Source organism: Prorops nasuta, unplaced genomic scaffold, assembly GCF_024137725.1.
Source record: "Prorops nasuta isolate Cenicafe-Biocafe unplaced genomic scaffold, Cenicafe_Pnas_1.2 PNAS00058, whole genome shotgun sequence".
Classification (NCBI taxonomy): Eukaryota; Metazoa; Arthropoda; class Insecta; order Hymenoptera; family Bethylidae; genus Prorops; species Prorops nasuta.
The window spans coordinates 207,481-214,396 of NW_027116855.1; positions in this window are offsets into that span (position 1 = coordinate 207,481).

The window sequence follows — 6,916 nt, forward strand, 5'->3', positions numbered from 1 at the left end:
GTCCGTATGAAACGGCTTATTTCGCAGCTAACCGGCATATCTGCCGGCCGTCCCCCTATCCACCACCCGGGGACGCGCCTGGTAGCGTGGTAAACCGCCCCAGGCCAAGTAAGTTACCCTAGCCCCATATAAGTACTCCATGTTACCAAGTGAGTTACCCTAGTCCCATATAAGTACTCCCTGACACCAAGTGAGTTACTCTAGTCCTAAATAAGTACTCCCTGACCCAAAGTCAGTTACCCAAGACCTTTCATTATTACGCCCTGACCCCAAGTGAGTTACTCCAGTGCCATATAAGTACTCCCTGACCCAATGCGAGTTACTCTAGTCCCATATAAATACTCCCTGACCCCAAGTGAATTACACTAGTCCCATATAAGTACTCCCTGACCCCAAGTGAGTTACCCTAGTCCCATATAAGTACTCCCTGACCCCAAGTGAGTTACCCTAGTACAGTATAAGTACTCCCTGACCCCAAGTAAGTTACCCTAGCCCCATATAAGTACTCCATGATACCAAGTGAGTTACCCTAGTCCTATATAAGTACTCCCTGACACCAAGTGAGTTACCCTAGTCCTAAATAAGTACTCCCTGACCCAAAGTCAGTTACCCAAGACATTTCATTATTACGCCCTGACCCCAAGTGAGTTACTCCAGTGCCATATAAGTACTCCCTGACCCAATGCGAGTTACTCTAGTCCCATATAAATACTCCCTGACCCCAAGTGAATTACACTAGTCCCATATAAGTACTCCCTGACCCCAAGTGAGTTACCCTAGTCCTATATAAGTACTCCCTGACCCCAAGTAAGTTACCCTAGTCCCATATAAGTACTCCCTGACCCAATGTGAGTTACACTAGTCCCATATAAGTGCTCCCTGACCCCCAAGTGAGTTACCCTAGTACCATATAAGTACTCCCTGACCCAAAGTGAGTTACCCTAGTACAGTATAAGTACTCCCTGACCCCAAGTAAGTTACCCTAGCCCCATATAAGTACTCCATGATACCAAGTGAGTTACCCTAGTCCCATATAAGTACTCCCTGACACCAAGTGAGTTACCCCAGTGCCATATAAGTACTCCCTGACCCAATGCGAGTTACTCTAGTCCCATATAAATACTCCCTGACCCCAAGTGAATTACACTAGTCCCATATAAGTACTCCCTGACCCCAAGTGAGTTACCCTAGTCCCATATAAGTACTCCCTGACCCCAAGTGAGTTACACTAGTCCCATATAAGTGCTCCCTGACCCAAAGCGAGTTACCGTAGTCCCATATAAGTACTCCCTGACCACAAGCGAGGTACCCTTGCCCCTTTATAAGTACTCCCTGACCCCAAGTGAGTTACCCTAGTCCCATATAAGTACTCCCTGACCCCAAGTGAGTTACCCTAGTACAGTATAAGTACTCCCTGACCCCAAGTAAGTTACCCTAGCCCCATATAAGTACTCCATGATACCAAGTGAGTTACCCTAGTCCTATATAAATACTCCCTGACACCAAGTGAGTTACCCCAGTCCTAAATAAGTACTCCCTGACCCAAAGTCAGTTACCCAAGACCTTTCATTATTACTCCCTGTCCCCAAGTGAGTTACCCTAGTCCCATATAAGTACTCCCTGACCCCAAGCGAATTACCCTAGTCCTATATAGGTATTCCCTGACCGCAAGTGAGTTACCTTAGTCCCATATAGGTACTCCCTGACCCAAAGCGAGTTACCGTAGTCCCATATAAGTACTCCCTGACCACAAGCAAGTTACCCTTGCCCCTTTATAAGTACTCCCTGACCCCAAGTGAGTTACCCTAGTCCCATATAAGTACTCCCTGACCCCAAATAAGTTACCCTAGTCCCATATAAGTACTCCCTGACCCAAAGTGAGTTACCCTAGTCGCTTTATAAGTACTCCCTGACCCCAACTGAGTTACCCTAGCCCCTTTATAAGTACTCCCTGACCAAAAGTGAGTTACCCTATTCCCATATAAGTACTCCCTGACACAAAGTGAGTTACCCAAGCCCCTTTATTAGTACTCCCTTACTCCAAGTGAGTTACCCTAGTCCCATATAAGTACTCCCTGACCCCAAGTGAGTTACCCTAGTACAGTATAAGTACTCCCTGACCCCAAGTAAGTTACCCTAGCGCCATATAAGTACTCCATGATACCAAGTGAGTTACCCTAGTCCCATATAAGTACTCCCTGACACCAAGTGAGTTACCCTAGTTCTAAATAAGTACTCCCTGACCCAAAGTCAGTTACCCAAGACCTTTCATTATTACTCCCTGTCCCCAAGTGAGTTACTCTAGTCCCATATAAGTAATCCCTGACCCCAAGCGAATTACCCTAGTCCTATATAGGTATTCCCTGACCCCAAGTGAGTTACCTTAGTCCCATATAGGTACTCCCTGACCCAAAGCGAGTTACCGTAGTCCCATATAAGTACTCCCTGACCACAAGCAAGTTACCCTTGCCCCATTATAAGTACTCCCTGACCCCAAGTGAGTTACCCTAGTCCCATATAAGTACTCCCTGACCCCAATTGAGTTACACTAGTCCCATATAGTTACTCCCTTACCCTAATTGAGTTACCCTAGCCCTTTTATAAGTACTCCCTGACCCCAAGTGAGTTACACTAGTCCCATATAAGTACTCCCTGACCCCAAGTGAGTTACCCTAGTCCCATTTAGGTATTCCCTGACCCCAAGTGAGTTACCTTAGTCCCATATAGGTACTCCCTTACTTTAATTGAGTTACCCTAGTACAGTATAAGTACTCCCTGACCCCAAGTAAGTTACCCTAGCCCCATATAAGTACTCCATGTTACCAAGTGAGTTACCCTAGTCCCATATAAGTACTCCCTGACACCAAGTGAGTTACCCTAGTACAGTATAAGTACTCCCTGACCCCAAGTAAGTTACCCTAGCCCCATATAAGTACTCCATGATACCAAGTGAGTTACCCTAGTCCTATATAAGTACTCCCTGACACCAAGTGAGTTACCCTAGTCCTAAATAAGTACTCCCTGACCCAAAGTCAGTTACCCAAGACCTTTCATTATTACTCCCTGTCCCCAAGTGAGTTACCCTAGTCCCATATAAGTACTCCCTGACCCCAAGCGAATTACCCTAGTCCTATATAGGTATTCCCTGACCCCAAGTGAGTTACCTTAGTCCCATATAGGTACTCCCTGACCCAAAGCGAGTTACCGTAGTCCCATATAAGTACTCCCTGACCACAAGCGAGTTACCCTTGCCCCTTTATAAGTACTCCCTGACCCCAAGTGAGTTACCCTAGTCCCATATAAGTACTCCCTGACCCCAAGTGAGTTACACTAGTCCCATATAGTTACTCCCTTACCCTAATTGAGTTACCTAGCCCTTTTATAATTACTCCCTGACCCCAAGTGAATTACCCTAGTCCCATATAAGTACTCCCTGACCCCAAGTGAGTTATCCTACTCCTATATAAGTACTCCCTGACCCCAAGTGAGTTACCCTAGTCCCATATAAGTACTCCCTGACCCAATGTGAGTTACACTAGTCCCATATAAGTGCTCCCTGACCCCCAAGTGAGTTACCCTAGTACCATATAAGTACTCCCTGACCCAAAGTGAGTTACCCTAGTACAGTATAAGTACTCCCTGACCCCAAGTAAGTTACCCTAGCCCCATATAAGTACTCCATGATACCAAGTGAGTTACCCTAGTCCCATATAAGTACTCCCTGACACCAAGTGAGTTACCCCAGTGCCATATAAGTACTCCCTGACCCAATGCGAGTTACTCTAGTCCCATATAAATACTCCCTGACCCCAAGTGAATTACACTAGTCCCATATAAGTACTCCCTGACCCCAAGTGAGTTACCCTAGTCCCATATAAGTACTCCCTGACCCCAAGTGAGTTACACTAGTCCCATATAAGTGCTCCCTGACCCAAAGCGAGTTACCGTAGTCCCATATAAGGACTCCCTGTCCACAAGCGAGGTACCCTTGCCCCTTTATAAGTACTCCCTGACCCCAAGTGAGTTACCCTAGTCCCATATAAGTACTCCCTGACCCCAAGTGAGTTACCCTAGTACAGTATAAGTACTCCCTGACCCCAAGTAAGTTACCCTAGCCCCATATAAGTACTCCATGATACCAAGTGAGTTACCCTAGTCCTATATAAGTACTCCCTGACACCAAGTGAGTTACCCCAGTCCTAAATAAGTACTCCCTGACCCAAAGTCAGTTACCCAAGACCTTTCATTATTACTCCCTGTCCCCAAGTGAGTTACCCTAGTCCCATATAAGTACTCCCTGACCCCAAGCGAATTACCCTAGTCCTATATAGGTATTCCCTGACCCCAAGTGAGTTACCTTAGTCCCATATAGGTACTCCCTGACCCAAAGCGAGTTACCGTAGTCCCATATAAGTACTCCCTGACCACAAGCAAGTTACCCTTGCCCCTTTATAAGTACTCCCTGACCCCAAGTGAGTTACCCTAGTCCCATATAAGTACTCCCTGACCCCAAATGAGTTACCCTAGTACAGTATAAGTACTCCCTGACCCCAAGTAAGTTACCCTAGCGCCATATAAGTACTCCATGATACCAAGTGAGTTACCCAAGCCCCTTTATTAGTACTCCCTTACTCCAAGTGAGTTACCCTAGTCCCATATAAGTACTCCCTGACCCCAAGTGAGTTACCCTAGTACAGTATAAGTACTCCCTGACCCCAAGTAAGTTACCCTAGCGCCATATAAGTACTCCATGATACCAAGTGAGTTACCCTAGTCCCATATAAGTACTCCCTGACACCAAGTGAGTTACCCTAGTTCTAAATAAGTACTCCCTGACCCAAAGTCAGTTACCCAAGACCTTTCATTATTACTCCCTGTCCCCAAGTGAGTTACTCTAGTCCCATATAAGTACTCCCTGACCCCAAGCGAATTACCCTAGTCCTATATAGGTATTCCCTGACCCCAAGTGAGTTACCTTAGTCCCATATAGGTACTCCCTGACCCAAAGCGAGTTACCGTAGTCCCATATAAGTACTCCCTGACCACAAGCAAGTTACCCTTGCCCCATTATAAGTACTCCCTGACCCCAAGTGAGTTACCCTAGTCCCATATAAGTACTCCCTGACCCCAAGTGAGTTACACTAGTCCCATATAAGTGCTCCCTGACCCAAAGCGAGTTACCGTAGTCCCATATAAGTACTCCCTGACCACAAGCGAGGTACCCTTGCCCCTTTATAAGTACTCCCTGACCCCAAGTGAGTTACCCTAGTCCCATATAAGTACTCCCTGACCCCAAGTGAGTTACCCTAGTACAGTATAAGTACTCCCTGACCCCAAGTAAGTTACCCTAGCCCCATATAAGTACTCCATGATACCAAGTGAGTTACCCTAGTCCTATATAAGTACTCCCTGACCCCAAGTGAGTTAAACTAGTCCCATATAAGTACTCCCTGACCCCAAGTGAGTTACCCTAGTACAGTATAAGTACTCCCTGACCCCAAGTAAGTTACCCTAGCCCCATATAAGTACTCCATGATACCAAGTGAGTTACCCTAGTCCCATATAAGTACTCCCTGACACCAAGTGAGTTACCCCAGTGCCATATAAGTACTCCCTGACCCAAAGTCAGTTACCCAAGACCTTTCATTATTACTCCCTGTCCCCAAGTGAGTTACTCTAGTCCCATATAAGTAATCCCTGACCCCAAGCGAATTACCCTAGTCCTATATAGGTATTCCCTGACCCCAAGTGAGTTACCTTAGTCCCATATAGGTACTCCCTGACCCAAAGCGAGTTACCGTAGTCCCATATAAGTACTCCCTGACCACAAGCAAGTTACCCTTGCCCCATTATAAGTACTCCCTGACCCCAAGTGAGTTACCCTAGTCCCATATAAGTACTCCCTGACCCCAATTGAGTTACACTAGTCCCATATAGTTACTCCCTTACCCTAATTGAGTTACCCTAGCCCTTTTATAAGTACTCCCTGACCCCAAGTGAGTTACACTAGTCCCATATAAGTACTCCCTGACCCCAAGTGAGTTACCCTAGTCCCATTTAGGTATTCCCTGACCCCAAGTGAGTTACCTTAGTCCCATATAGGTACTCCCTTACTTTAATTGAGTTACCCTAGTACAGTATAAGTACTCCCTGACCCCAAGTAAGTTACCCTAGCCCCATATAAGTACTCCATGTTACCAAGTGAGTTACCCTAGTCCCATATAAGTACTCCCTGACACCAAGTGAGTTACTCTAGTCCTAAATAAGTACTCCCTGACCCAAAGTCAGTTACCCAAGACCTTTCATTATTACGCCCTGACCCCAAGTGAGTTACTCCAGTGCCATATAAGTACTCCCTGACCCAATGCGAGTTACTCTAGTCCCATATAAATACTCCCTGACCCCAAGTGAATTACACTAGTCCCATATAAGTACTCCCTGACCCCAAGTGAGTTACCCTAGTCCCATATAAGTACTCCCTGACCCCAAGTGAGTTACCCTAGTACAGTATAAGTACTCCCTGACCCCAAGTAAGTTACCCTAGCCCCATATAAGTACTCCATGATACCAAGTGAGTTACCCTAGTCCTATATAGGTATTCCCTGACCCCAAGTGAGTTACCTTAGTCCCATATAGGTACTCCCTGACCCAAAGCGAGTTACCGTAGTCCCATATAAGTACTCCCTGACCACAAGCGAGTTACCCTTGCCCCTTTATAAGTACTCCCTGACCCCAAGTGAGTTACCCTAGTCCCATATAAGTACTCCCTGACCCCAAGTGAGTTACACTAGTCCCATATAGTTACTCCCTTACCCTAATTGAGTTACCTAGCCCTTTTATAATTACTCCCTGACCCCAAGTGAATTACCCTAGTCCCATATAAGTACTCCCTGACCCCAAGTGAGTTATCCTACTC